This window comes from Lygodium microphyllum, chromosome 12 (genome assembly GCF_053477565.2).
Source record: "Lygodium microphyllum isolate KBCC chromosome 12, Lygodium_microphyllum_v1.1.10, whole genome shotgun sequence".
Taxonomy (NCBI): domain Eukaryota; kingdom Viridiplantae; phylum Streptophyta; class Polypodiopsida; order Schizaeales; family Lygodiaceae; genus Lygodium; species Lygodium microphyllum.
In genome coordinates this window covers 115301679-115318082 of record NC_141146.1, presented here as the reverse complement: position 1 = coordinate 115318082, position 16404 = coordinate 115301679, and positions in this window count along the sequence as shown.

The window sequence follows — 16404 nt, the reverse complement described above, 5'->3', positions numbered from 1 at the left end:
CTCTCTTACTGCAGTCTCCTCTCTCCTCTTTCTCTCTCCCTAGTTCTCTCTCTAACACTGGCAGACAAGAACCCCCTTCTGCACTCTCTGATCGCGAGAGACCAGCTTCTGTAGGTGAAGGACCGGCGGGCCAAGCTCCTTCATCAAGTCGTCTTCATACAAATAAGAAAAAACTTAACTTCATAGCTCAAAGCTTTCAAAGCTTTAACACGAAGCTTATTAAGCTTAATAATAAGCTTATTTAAAAGCTTCTCCAATAGAAATTTTCCGCCTGCGGCGTCAATATAAACTGAAGGCCGCCGATTTCGCCGAGAACATACTGACGTCCACGAAAATCAAATTGAGTTACTTAAGCTTTGAACTCTAAGCTTTCTTAGTTCTCCAAGTCAACAAAGTCACTAAAGTTATCTTCAATCATTACCATGGCAGCAGTTCATACGCAGAAGTACATGAATCAATCTATTGCTCTCTGGAAGTCCCTGTTCCCACTTGCAGACTTGCAGAACCAGTTTCAGCAAACGTAGGAGTTCATACGCAGACTATACGCAGTTTCTATGCAACACTATTCTTTTGGAAAACGGTTGTGACAATGAATACCGTGATTGTAAAGGAGAAAGACTACAAAAGCCGACAAAATATACAAGCCTTGTAAACCCGCCTTTGAGCTACGCTCATCCCGCTAATAAGATTTCGAGAGTGTGAGGTATTTTGAAATTTTGCAGGAGGAACAACAAAACATGGACGACCTTAGGCTGAAGGTGATTTACCCGAGCAAAAGTTGGATTTGATTATGATGTAGCTTGAAGAAGAATGAAGAGCCCGACAAGCTTTGCAAGTTCAATTGGCCAATTTGCAACGATCTACCACCGACCAAGATGGATCGCAACTCGAAGATCTTATACAACATACCATCGACGCAACGCTTGAAGCCCAATCCATTCGCAAAGAAACAAAGATAAGTAAAAGAAACTTCAAATTTCGCACTTTCAATGGATCACGCGATGGAAAGACTGTACTTGCTTTTATAAATCAATTTGATGATTACTTCCATGAAGAAACATAAGCTGAGAAAGACAAAATTAAATGTGTTACTAACCATTTAGTTGATCGAGCATCTTTATGGTGGACTGTGGTCCGTAAGAGCGTTGATTGTCCCACTACATGGGAGACTTTCCAAAATAAATTTTTGTAGAATTTCCTTCCTCCTCAATTCCATGAAAAAGCCATCAAGCAATGGGATCTTCTACAACATAGAGATTGCGAACCTATTTTCCAATATATTGAACGTTTCTGGAATGCTCTACTACAACTACGAATGCTCAAAGATGTACCTGAAGCAACTCATAAACGCAAGTTTATGTCTGGCCTACTTGGACATTTCTATGCGGAAGTCAATATGTTCAAGCCAACAACTCTTGAAGATGCGATTTCCTTAGCTCATGACACTGAAGACAAGATTCGCGGAAGAGACAAGCGACCACAACAATTTTCAACTAATGGTAATTTTGGTTCCAAACAATTCAATTCAAATTTTTGAAGATTCAATCAAAGTTGTTTTCTTCCATCTTCATTCCGTAAATCTTGGACACGACCACCTGGCTTGCCATCAAACACCAATCCAAATCCTAAGCCATCCCCACAGTTAAATCACAACATTCCTAAACTTCCTGCCATTACCAATAATGTATCCAAAGCAAAACCCATAGTTTGTTACAAATGCCATAAACCTGGACATCTAGCAGCCAAATGTCAATCCAAAAAGCCATTTGTCCATATTAATTATCTGGGAGCCATAGAAGAAGAAGAACGTGAGGAAATGCCGGACTTTACGGAAGGTGATGACGACATTGGTACTACTTCGGATACTTTGCCAGGTATGCCAATTCCCCATTCTTTGTTAACAATGAAATGTTTTGTGCATGGTAAAGAAAATATTATTTTACATGATGATGGGAGCACACATGACTTTATTTCTGTAAAATTAGTCAAAGAATTGAATTTACAAACTGTTTGTACAAATTATCGCATCAAGGCTACATTCTTAGGAATGAGATATAATGGAACACAAGAGGCGCATAATTTAGAAATTAAAATTGGTGAATATACTGAACGAATAAATTTCTGAGTTGTACCTTTGCAGTCTAGTGACATTATCTTAGGAATGCCTTGGCATCATCAATACAATCCTGACATAGATTATTCTACGCATTCAATTAAAATTTATTTTCAAGGAAAAAAAATCACATTGCATGGCATGCACGCTTCTAATAATTTTCCACTACTTACTCATACTCAGGCTAAATGTGCATTATGTAAAAGTAACAAATCTTATTTAATATGGGTGAATGAAATTCAAACTAAAGAAAAACAAATGCATCCTAGGCATACACAATTTCTTGCCCAATTCAAGATTGTTTTGCTCTGTTGATTTACCACCTGGATTACCACCTTCACATCCCGAAGATCATAAGATAGATTGAATTCCTGGAACACAACCACCATGTAAAGCACCATATAGACATAATCAAATTGAACAGAAAGAAATTCAAAACTAAGTAGAAGAATTGCTTAACAGAGGATTAATTCGACCTAGTAGTTCTCCATTTCGTGCACTGTCTTATTAGTGAAAAAGAAAAATAATACTTATCGCATGTGCATTGATTATCGTGCTCTAAATAAAATTACTGTAAAGAATAGATATCTGATTCCTAGGGTAGATGATCTTATGGATAAGCTACAAGGATCTGCCATATTCAGTAAGATAGATCTTAAATCTAGATATTATCAAGTAAGATTGGATAAATCTAATATATTCAAAACTGCATTTAGAACACAATTTGGACACTATGAATTTCTAGTTATGCCTTTCGGTTTAACTAATGCACCAGCCACATTTAGTCATATGATGAATCACATATTTTTGAAACATCAGTATTGTGTCATAGTTTTCTTTGACGACATATTAATATTCAGTAAAATGAGAATGAGCATTATGAACATTTGTCTTTAGTTTTTAAGTTGTTAAAAGACAAACAATTATATACTAATCCAGAAAAGAGTGAATTCTTCCAAACAGAAATTGAATATCTAGGACATATTATTTCATCAGAAGGTATTAAAGTTGACCCCAAAAAGATAAAAGCAATTTTAAATTAGCCCATATCCAAAAATGTGCATGAGTTACGTTCTTTTCTAGGTCTTGCTAGTTTTTATAGAAAGTTTGTGAGGAATTTCTCATTACTTGCATTACCTTTGACAAAACTTCTAAAGAAGGGTATTGTGTATAACTGGTTTGACAATCAACAAAAGTTCTTTGATTTGTTGAAACATGCTTTAACTCATGCTCCTGTATTACAACTACCTGACTTCAATAGACCATTCTTCTTAGTAGTTACTGACGCTAGTGGATCTCGAATAGGAGCAGTCCTTATGCAAGATTCTCATCCCATAGCCTACTCTAGCTGTAAACTCAAACCATCTGAACTTAAATATTCTACCTATGACAAAGAATTGTTAGCCATAGTACAAGCCTTACGTCAATGGAAACATTATTTAATGGGATTTGAATTTATGATCAAAACTGACCAACAAAGCATTAGACATCTCCTTAGTCAACCACAAATATATGACCGATACATTAAATGGGCAGCTTTTATTCAAAGTTTTCATCCTCTTATACAATATCAACCAGGAAAAGAGAATGTTGTAGCTGATGCTTTGCGTAGAAGATCGACAATTCATAATATTTCTGTGATATCATTTGATTCCCTTATCCCTATGAAAGATACATATCATCACGATCCTACTTTTCAAGCTGATTGGAATAAACTAGTTGCAAATAATTGAATTCCTATTGATTCACTGTCTTATACTAATGGATTCATATTTTATGAAAAAAGATTATGTGTGACAGTTCTATTTCTATCATTTGTTTTGCATGAAATTCATTGTTCTCCATATCAGGGTCATAGAGGAATTATATCTACTTTGCGCACATTGATTGAAGATTTTTATTGGCCATATATGGACACTGACGTATCTAACTTTGTATCTGAATTTTTAGTTTGTCAACGAGTTAAAAGACACCATGGCAGACAATATGGTTTGCTAATGGTATTATCTATTCCATCACGACCATGGGAACATATTTCAATGGATTTTATCACTGGTTTACCTAACACTAAAGCTAACCATGATATGATTTGGACTGTTGTAGACAAGTTTAGCAAACAAGCATATTTTATTCCATGCAAGAAAACTTTAACTGCATCTCACGCTACTCAATTGTTTTTGAAAACTGTGTTTACTAACCATGGTTTACCAAAAGTTATTATTTCTGATCGTGACTCTAGATTTTGTAATAATTTTTGGATTACTTTGTTTGCTAACTTAGGAACAAAGATTGATTTTTCATCTGCATTTCATCCTGAAACAAACGGTCAAACAGAAGCTACTAATAGTACTATTTTAGATCTTTTGTGTGCTTACACCATTTCAAAACCACACACATGGGATACACATCTACATTTACTTCGGTTTGCATATAATAATACACCACATACAGCTACAAAGAAAGCACCATTTCAAGTTATTTACGGATATCGATTGCCTACACCTGTTGCATCATTATCAAACAAAATTCAAACTCTTGATGATATTGCTAACATGCATGCCACTATTTTTTATGAAGTTAAAGATATGATTGCCAAAGCCCAGCAATCATATACAAAACAAGAAAATAAGAAAAGACATGCTATGAATTTTAAAGTTGATGATTATGTTTGGTTACGAATAGAAAAATGAAGATTACAAAGTGTAGATAAACACCCAGTTGTGAAATTAGCACCTAGATTTTATGGACCATTCAAGATCATACACAAAATCAATGACAATGCATTTAAACTAGAACTACCACAACATTGGAAAATCCACAACACCTTCCATATCAGTTTATTACGACATTTTAGAGGCCAATTACCTGTACACCCTGTTTATGAAAACCCTCATTTGCTAGATGATGAAACTGAAATCCTTGAGCCTGAAACTATTATAGATACTGACTTTATGACCACTAGAACTGGCCGTAGATATTCTAGATATTTGGTCAAGTTTAAAAATCATCCTATTGAAGAGGGCTAATGGATGCATGCTAGAGACCTAAATGCTTTCCCCACTCTATTAGCTCCACATTGAGCTAATAGCAATTGAGGACAATTGCTATCCCACCCCGGGGGTATGATGCCAGGAGGCATATTCCATGGTGGATTCTGTGAGGTTTTGCGGTGGATTCCGTAAAATTTTATTATTACCAGGGCTCATACACAAAGTGGATTCTTTATGTGAGAAGTCGATGGGGACGCCTATCCTTTTCGGACATTTTGTTAATTTTATGTGTACATGGGTGATTCCATAGTGGGTCATTCCACAAAATATATATTTAAATTAATAAACGTTTATGAGTTTAGAGTGCTCACTCGTAATAAATTAAGGTTAGGATTGATTTCTAACCAATTTATTTATATAGTTGAAGACTGCTAGGTATTCACTTTTGTCGGGTTAATTGTATTATTTTTCTAACAATTGTGAATGCTTTAGTTGATGTGTAGAGCGAGCAACGGTGGCATTGGAAAGCATTGGAGGATAGTGTGTATTCAAATTATAATCAATTTTTGATGGGTGCGTATCTTAGGCATGGCGCCTATATTTTGTCGCGCTTATTTATCAAAGCGCTTGATATTTATTTATTATTTTTGAATGCGCATGGCGCATGATTTAAATACTTGTATTGGACATTGTATTTGGGTACCGCCTGACTTCTTGGGTGCCCATTAGCTTTAATTCTTTATTGGCACAAAAGCAAACTCAAAAGCTAAAGCATGCTATTTTGTAAATTGGGCTATTATTTGAACTTGAAGATGAATAATATATTAAATACATGCTTTGTGGAGCGCTCACACAAGGCATGGGGGGAGATTGCACCCAATTGGTCTCTTGTTCATGTCGTGCAAGCTTTCTTCATTGGTTTTTGTGTAAAAAGTAGAGTTATTTTGTTCTTGGGGACCTTCTGACACTCACTACGCGTGCATACGGTGATCGATATGTGCACCAAAATCATATTATGATTAGCTTGGGTGTTAGGCAAACCATTAATAAAATCCATTGAAATATGTTCCCATGGTTATTTAAGAATTGGTAAAGGCATTAATAAACCATATTGCTTACCATGGTGTCGTTTAACTCTTTGACCAACTAAACACTTAGATACAAAGTTAGAAACATCAGATTCCATCCGTGGCCAATAAAAATCTTCAGCCAATGTACGTAAAGTAGAAATAATACCTCTATGGCCTTGGTATGGGGGACAATGAATTTTGTGCAACACAAATGATCGAAATGGAACAGCTACAACCTTTTCTCATAAAACATAAATCAGTCAGAATAAGACAATGAATCAATTGAAATCCAGTTATTTGTAACTAATTTATTCCAATCAACTTGAAAACTGGGGTATTGATCATAGGTATCTTTCATAGGGATAAGGGAATCAAAGATATCACAGAGATATTATGGATAGTTAGTCTTCTACTCAAAGCGTCGGCAACATCATTCTCTTTTTCGGGTTGATATTGGATAAGTAGGTGGAAACCTTGAATAAAAGCATTCCATTTAATATGACGGTCAAAGATTGGTGGCTAACTAAGGAGATGTTTGATACTTTGTTCGTCAATTTTGATCATGAATTCAGATCCCATTAAATAGTGTTTTCATTTACGTAAAGCTTGTACTATATCTAGTAAATTCTTATCATAGGTAGAATACTTGAGTTCAGATGGTTTAAGTTTGCAGGTAGAGTAGGCTATGGGATGTGAATCTTGCATAAGGACAGCTCCTATTCCAGATCCACTGGCATCAGTGACTACTAGAAAAAATGGTCTATTAAAGTCAAGTAGTTGCAATACAGGGGCATGTGTTAAGGCATGTTTCAATAAATCAAAAGACTTTTGCTAATTATTAGACCAATGATACACAATACTTTTCTTTAATAATTTTGTTAAATGCAATGCAAGCAATGAAAAATTTCTCACGAGTTTTCTGTAAAAGCTAGAAATACCTAAGAAAGAACGTAACTCATGCACATTTTTAGGTATCGACCAATTCAAAATTGATTCTATCTTTTTAGGATCAACTTTAATACCATCAGATGAAACAATATGCCCTAAGTATTCAATGTGGGTTTGGAAAAATTCACTCGTTTTCAGGATTAGTATATAATTAATTCTCTTTCAATAATTTGAAAACCAAGGATAAATGTTCATAATGCTTGTTTTCATTCTTGTTGAAAACCAATATGTCATCAAAGAAAACAATTATACAATGCTGATGCTTCAAAAATATGCGATTCATTATATGATTGAATGTGGCTTGTGCATTAGTTAGACCAAATGGCATAACAAGGAATTCATAATGTCCAAATTGAGTTCTAAGTGCAGTTTTGAAAATATTAGATGTATCCAGTCGTACTTGATGGTATACAAATTTAAGACCTATCTTGCTAAATATTGTGGCCCCTTGTACCTTATCCATGAGATTGTCTATCCTAGGGATCGGATATCTATTCTTGACAGTGATCTTATTTAGGGCACGATAATTAATGCACATCTTATATGTGTTATTTTTTTTCTTGACTAATAAAATAGGTGCACGATAATTAATGCACATCTTATATGTGTTATTTTTTTTCTTGACTAATAAAGTAGGTGCACCAAAAGGAGAACTACTAGGCCGAATGAGTCCTCAGGTTAAAAATTCTTCAACTTGGGTTTGAATTTCTTTTTATTCAATTTGATTATGTCAACAAGGTGCTCTACATGGTGGTTGAGAACCTGGAATTAAGTCTATTTTATGATCTTCAGGACGTGTAGGTGGTAAGTCAGGTGGTAAGTCACCAGCAAAACATTCTTTAAATTGTGAAAGAAATTGTGTGTGCCTAGGATGTATCTGATTTTCCTTGAATTCAATTTCATTCACCCATATTAAGTATGATTTTCTACCTTTTCTTAATGCACTTTTAGCCTGTGTATGACTAAGCAATGGAAATTTATCAAGGGTGTGCATATCATGCAATGTAATTTGTTTCCCATTATAATGAATCTTCATTGAATGTGTGGAATAGTCTATATTGGGATTATATTTATGACGCCAAGGCATTCCTAAAATAATGTCACTAGATTGCAAAGACACAACTAAAATTTCCGCGCTCAACATAATTGCCAATTTTAATTTCTACGTCATGAACTTCTTGTGTACCATTGTATCTAGTACCTAAGAATGCAGCCTTGATGAGATAATGAGTCGGAACAATATGTAAATTCAATTCTTTGACCAATTTTATAGAAATAAAATTGTGTACTCCTGTCAGCATGTAAAACAATCTTTTCTCTACCATGAACAAGACATTTCATCATTTGGCATACATGGTAAAGTATCTGAAGTAGTATTGATATCGTCATTGTCTTCCATGAAATCGGGCATTTGTTAATGGTCTTCATCTTCAGTTGCTCCCAAGTAGTTGATGTGAACATTTGACTTTTTAGATTGATAATCCACTGCTAGATGTCCAGGTTGATGGCACTTGTAACAGACTATGGGTTTGGCTTTGGAAACATTATTAGTAATAGCTAGACGTTTAGGTATGGTGGGATTTGGCTGAAAAGATAGCTTAGGATTTGGATTTGTGTTGGATGGCAAAGTAGGGGATTGTGTCCAAGATTTATGGAGAGAAGATGGAACAAAGTGATTTTGATTGAATCTCCGAAAGTTAGAATTGAATTGCTTTGTACCGAAGTTACTATTATTTTGGAATTGTTGTGGTTGCTTTTCTTGTCCTCGAATTTTGTCTTCAGCATCATGGGCCAAAGAATTCACATCCTCGAGAATCGTTGGCTTGAACATGTTCACCTTCACATAGAAGTGACCAAGCAAACCAGACATAAACTACACTTGTGGATCGCCTCAGGTACATCTTCGAGCATTTGAAGTTGCAATAAGGCATTCCATAAACGCTCAGTATATTGTGAAATAGGCTCGCGATCTCTTTATTGCAGAAGATCCCACTGTTTTATTAACTTTTTGTAAAATTGAGGTGGAAGAAAATTCTACAAAAATTTATTTTGAAAAGCCTCCCAAGTAGTAGGACAATCAATACTTTTATGGACAACAGTCCACCATAGTGATGCTTTGTCCACTAAATGGTTAGTGACACACTTGAGTTTGTCTTTTTTGGCATATTGTTCTTCACGGAAATAATTATCAAACTGACTAATAAAAGTGAGAATAGTCATTCCATCACGTAGCCCATTAAAAGTACTGAATTTGAAATTTCTTTTACTTATCTTGACTTCTTTCCTAATAGATTGTGCTTCGAGTGTCACATCGATCATACATCGTATAACATCTTCGAGTTGTGGTCCATCTTGATCGACAGTAGATTGTTGAAGAGTGGCCAGTTGAGCTTGCAATGTTTGACATGCTCTTTGTTCCTCTTGAAGCTGCATCATAATTAGGTCCAGTTTTTGCTCCATCGTTGGTTCGGTAAGTCACCTTTAGCCATAAAATCTTTCATATTTTGATCAGTCATCTTGCAAAATTTCAAACAACCTCACACACTCGAAATCTTGTTAGCGGGATGAGCATAGCTCAAGGTCGGGTTTACAAGGCTTGCTTTTTTTTAAAAATGGCTTTTACAATCTTTCTTCTTTTTGCGGGTACTAAAATTGATGAGTGTCTTCTTCAAGCGAGAAATAGACTGCGTATAACAATTTGTTTGTTGGAATTCGGCTCTGTCATAATACAAATATGAATAGGAGCTTACTGAAGTTGCAGAATTGGTTAGGGGTTGGTTCAGTGTGAACAGCCACTATGAGAAATTTTAAGTTTGAAATTTGAAACTTTAGAAAGCTTGGTAGTCCTAAGCTTTAAAGAAAAAGCTTTGACTATCCCAATAATCTGCGACAGGACGGCGGCATGTTCTTGTCAACGTCGACTATCATGAGTGCATCCTTCCACCTAGGCGATTGAATTAGGGAGCCTTAAGCTTTTTATAAAGCTTATTAAACTTTATAATCTCCAAACTAATGAGAATTGGCTTCTCTTTTTATCTAAGAAAAACGTCTTGATATAGGAGCTTGGAAAGTGATCCTTCACCGTCAGAGACTGGTCCTTTGCGATCCAACAACACAGCAGGGGGTTCTTCACTGCCAGGAATACGCTGGTATTGACGGATCATTGTGAGACTAACTGTAGAGCCCATTCGTTCCAGGAGCTTCGTCTTCGTGCAAGATAGTAAGCAATTGGAAGCCCTTGATCTCAGCTTCGCTCTAATACCACTGGTGCACAAATTGGATGTTGGATGAGTATGTTGTGAGCTCGTAAGGTCTCCAAGAACAAGTAACTCTACTTTAAGCTTAAAAATCAAGAGAATAGACTTGCACGACATGAGGCAAAAAGACCAATTGGGTACAATCTCCCCCCATGCCTTGTGCGAGTGCTTCATAAGGCATGTATTTATAAATTTATTCATCTCAAAGCTAACAAATAACCCAATTTTACAATTAGTATGCTTTGGCTTTTGTGTTTGCTTTTGTCTAAATAAAGAATAAAGCAGTTGGGTGACCCAAGAGTCGGACAGTACCCAAATACAATGTCCAATAATGAAATATTTAAACCATGCGCCAAAGCATATACAAAATAATAAATAGTTATCAAACGCTTCAATAAATAAGCATGCCTAAATAAATATTAGCTTCACACTTTTAATAATAAGATGCACGTCCATTAAAAATGATAATTTCTTTTAGATAATTTGAATACACGCTATCATCTAGTGCTTCCCAACGCCATCGCCGCTTGCTCTACACATCAGCTGAAGCATTCACAATTGTTAGAAAATAATAAAATTAAACAGACAAAAGTGAATACGTAGTAGTCTTCAACTACAAAATAAATAAATCGGTTGGAACTCTGTCCTAACCTACTCTAAACTCATAAACGTCCATTAATTTAAATATGTATTTTGCAGAATCACCCACTGTGGAGTCACCCATTTGCACATTAAATTAACATGACGCTTGAAAAGGACAGGCGTCCCCGTCAACTTCTCGCACAAGGAATCCACCTTGTGTACAAGCCCTAGCAAATAAATATAGTTTTATGGAATCCATTGCAAAAACTCACAGAATCCACTGTCGTCTCACAGAATCCACTATGGAATATGCCTCTTGGCATCATTATTAGATGAACTTTCAAGTTCTCAACAATCTTGAACTAGCATAAAACAATTTTGCAATAGAGTTGGGTATATTGTGAATACAAGATCATGCCTCCTAGATTAACTATTGCCCCCTCTACCTAGATAGATAAGCCCAAGATTTTTGAGCTCCCTTAGCAACTCAACAAACTTATATCCATTCTAAAAAGGAAGAGCACCTTAACATTTTAAATAAGTGTTCACGATATGTTGAAATGATTAGAGAAATGATCTCACCCTCCACAATATAAGCTCTAGGGTAGTCATAGAATCACCACAAAGTGAATAATAGTTTGCTTTTGTTATGGACCATCGAGTTCCCTTTAGGATACGAAGAGATGGCTTCTAATCATGATGGAGTTTGATCTTAAGATCTAGAAAAGAAAGCAATCATAACATATTTAAGGTTGATGCCAGGAGGCATATTCCACGGTGGATTCCGTGAGGTTTTGCGGTGGATTTCACAAAATTTTATTTATTGCCGGGGCTCATACACAAGGTGGATTCCTTGTGCGAAAAGTCGATGGGGATGCCTGTCCCTTTCAGGCGGTGATGCAAAGACAACACATAGATTCCTTAACAAGAATGTTATTTTAAGATTCTGGTTGTCCTAGAACTTTTAGCCAACCAAACCCATCTTATTGATGAATAAGAACATGAATGATCAATTTAAAAGCATTAATTAGATAGTGTGTTAAAGTCATAAAGCTAGTAAGCTAATCTAACAACTAGGAGTATGAGATCATTGCAACCTATGGAGAACCAAACTTTAATCATTGTGACTATCAACATTGTGGCTTTCAATTTGACCACTTGGATGATGTGGTTATGCTAATGGATTCCCTATTCCCTAGTTTACAAAGTAGTAAACAATAAGCGTTAAAGTAAATTAAGTGGTTTTTTCTACAAAGCCCTTGATGGTAAAAACCCCCTACTTGCATTTAGTAATGATCTCCCCTTTATCATTACATGCAAGTTGTCAAAGGAAAAGCAATTTTCTTCCATACACAATCATCTTGGGATCTCCCATAGCTTGCAAATAGCAATCAAGGAATGTTTGCTTATATGTAATTAGAAGCTTAGGCAAGCTCATTAAATGAATATGAAAAACATATAAGGTTTACCTTCACCGGCATGTGAAAAGTTATAGAGTATGTATTCACATGATGACAATGCCAAAGAAAAAAGCATCACAAAGGGACATGCTCTTACCATATTATATATGCAACTTTAGGCACATGTACCTTGGAACACAAAAGGCCAGAAGTATAATATGATAGGGTTTACGTTTTTTGCTTATCTTAGAGAAGAGAAGATTTCAAGCTAGGGCTTAGGCTAAAGGGATGAACTCCACGTCTACCCTACAATATGGATACATAAATCCCAATCAATCAACACTTTTATAATCAACTTGGGGAAGAGAAGATCTCAAGCTAGGGTTGAGGCTAAAGTGACGAGCTATAGTCATAGCCTAAGACCCCATTGATTGATCCTCTTCCATTTAATTTGGGAAAGTGAATACATCAAGCTAAGACCAGCAATAACATGCAAAGATCAAAATATAACCAAAGAAAAAGTCAACCAAAATATCATTGTTAATAAGATCAAGTACCCTTCAATAGAGCTATAAATGAGTTGAGGTAAACAACTAGACCACAAAAAGTTGCTTGACATGAAAGGAAAACTTTGTGGGAAACAAAAAGCAACTTAAAGACAATAATTAGAAATAATAAATCCAATGAAGTAGATCAAGGCTCCACATTTTTTTGGAATGATCTAGATCATGCAAATACTCATCAACATCAATTTGAGTTATGGAATGCATAAATCTAGTATTAATCCTCAAGCCCTACATCATTAAAAGTTTATATTAGAACTTTCTAAAATAGATCTATGAGAACCTTTCCAAGGCTTAAATGGAGAAAAGACATAGTTGATATAGTATTGGCCATTAATGCAAAAAAGGCAATTAAGTACAAATTGCAAAAGGAATCTTTAGACTTCATAGTTCCCACCATGCCACCAAAGTCATCAAGGTTCTAGAGTACTCAACAATTAAACCAATTGTAAGGTCAAACAAATATGTTATCCTTCTATGTTAATTTTTATCCTTTTCATCTATACAGGTAGCTTGTAAGTATGACTTGGTATAATCAAATTGACTAATTGCAAGGGGTTTATTTTTTTGGGGAGGGGCCTTTAAGACACCTCTTTGCATTAAGAAATCATGTAATCCATAATCAAGCAACTTTCAACTTCATTTTCGAGTGCTTCAAGTCCAAATTCTAGACATATGTGTAGCTTACTATGCCATGAGAAGTTAAAAAAGCAACGTGCCATTTTGGAGATGAACAAAAGTTTTTGAAAAACCAAAGTATATCCATATTGGAATGGTAAGATGGAAATAATAGGTATGCCATTTATGAGCCAAGATCAAGAGAATCTACTAACCAACCAAAAAACAATGACCTTAAATAAAGAGGAGGGATTGGATGTTTCACTTGGTGGAATAAGCACCAAGATGCAATTTGGAGAGCTTCTCACCTTGATTGTGGGTATGCATCTAAGGGAGGTTGTGAACCTTTCCATGAGAAGCTAAGAAATTTATGTGCCATATTGGAGGTGAAATAAAAAGTCTTTGAAAAACCAAAACTATATCCATATCTGATTTTATAAGATGGAAATAATGGCCATGCCATTTATAGGCCAAGATAGAGAGAATCTATGAACCAACCAATAAGGCATCACCTTAAATAGGGAAGAAGGTTTGGATGTTTCACTTGGTAGAATAAGCACTGATATGCAACTTGGTCTCACCTCGATTGTTATAATGCATTTAAGAGAGGTTGTGGGTTCATCTAGCATTTGAAGCAAGGTTTTTGTCTAATGTATCATCTTTACACCATTTTCTTATTTACATTAAGTTTGCTACTCTTTTGGAATGTAGGCTCAATAAAGGCCCTCCTTCCTTTTTAAAGTTGACATTTCTTTATAGACTCATGATCCATCGAGAATTGGGATTACTAATGTTTGGCAAGGTGAATTGGAGGTCAATAACACAATCAAGATTTGGGACAAGGAGATTGAGATAAATGTCAACGTTTGTAAGCAAAATGGAAGAGAGGTGGAATTTGAAAGCAAAGAAGGGATTTCTTCTTATGTTAAACTTTGTGATTTTCTTCTTAATGTGGTGTGCAAGTTTCCTAATGATGAGATCATGGGGCTAATGTTTGTGCAATAAATTGAAGTTTTCACGGCAAGTGGAAAAAGGATGTCAAAAGGGAAGTGCATGGGGTAGTGAAGAGAGTTATTGGTTGCAATAGGGGGGTTAGTTGGGATAGAGGAGGGACACTAGATGGGGAGTGGGTAGGGGGGACTAGAGGAGTTACTTTCTACATAGGGATAGTGAGGGATAGCCTAGGATAGAGAATGAGTATAGGCAAGGATAGATGGGATTAGATGGAATATAGGAAGCTAGTTGGGGATATAAGGTGTAGAGAATACTAGGTGGGAGGAAAAGAAGTAAGCAAGGGGATATAGGGGGAAGACAAGGATTGAAAGGAGGATGTGTCCAATAGAGGAAAGGGTAGTTGGAGATAGATGGGGATGGAGAGGCTAGGCTATCATAGAGAAGGGAGTAAACAAAGAGAGTTTATGCAAGGATCCAAGGGGAATGTAAAGCTATAATAATGATGAGGGAATGGAGAGAGGTAGGGACGAATAGAGGGGATTGACAAGGTGAAGAGGGAGTGGAGAGAGGTAGGGACAAATAGAGGGGATTAACAAGGTGAAGGGGGGATAGAGAATGGGGGTGAGCAAAGAATATCAACATAGCATGGGGATGGAGAGAGACAAAAGATGAGGATAGAGTGGATAGGTTGGGGATAAAGGGAGCTAGTCGGGAATATGAAAGCTAGGTAAGAACAGGTTGGTGGGGAAGGGGTAGGCAAGGGGATAGACATGAAGACATGGACTAAGATAGAGAGGGGATAGAGCAAGGAGGATACATAGGAGGGAGCTAGGAAAAGAGACATTATGCAAAGATCCAAAAGGTATGTGGGGCTCGCTAGGGATTAAAGGGGTAAATGGGGTGGAGATTCTATGGAGGACTTCAAAAATAGGAGGGGTTGAATAGACATATAATGTATATATACAAGGATCAATGGAGAGGTTAAGGGGGTAAATGGGGTGGAGATTCTATGGAGGACTTCAGGCATAGTGAAAGGTGAGAAGGATCGAAGCTTGCACTTGGAGAGCTATGGCGGGAGAGCAAGAGCAAGAAAGAGAGAGACAAGAAATGGGAGCTCCAATAGTGACAATGTGTTACCAGGCCTTCCTTTATTCAAACTCTCACTAAAATAATAAATAATAAAGTGACGGTGACAGGCACCCACCACCTACAGTGTGCAGTGGCAAGTATTGTCAGTGTAGTAATACACAGGTGGTGAAGCGGAGGCTCCTTTACCCCCTATAGCCTCCCACTTAAAGGTGAATCTACCCTAACGAGGAGTGAAAAAGAAAAAAGAAAAGATAGTACAATGTACACATGTACAACATTACGATGAAAAATGTCACCTTGTCCAATGTTGAGGAAGGCAAAGCGCTCAGTAGTGAGGCTTTTCGTGAGCATATCTGTAGGATTTTTGTCAGTGGAGAACTTGACAAGGTCAACAAACCTGTCCTCCACGACCCCACGTATGAAGTGATACCTCACCACAATGTGTTTCCTCTTCACATGGAAGACCAAATTCTTAGCTAGCTGAATAGCACTCATAGAATCCGAATGCAGCATAGGTATAGCATCAATCCCAAGGTTATGAACCAAATGACCTAACCATATGGAATCCTTATAGGCCTCGATGGCCGCAACATACTCGGCTGCAGTGGTAGATAGAGCCATACACTTCTGAACCCTGGACATCTAGGAGACAGCACCTTTAGCATAGGTGAATACATAGCCAAAAGTGAACTTCCTACTATCTGCATATCCTACATAATCAAACTCTATGTACCCCACAACTCCTATATCCTAGGTGCCATAGAAAATACACTTATCTATTGTGCTCTTTAGGTATCTCATGATACCGTTCACGGCATCC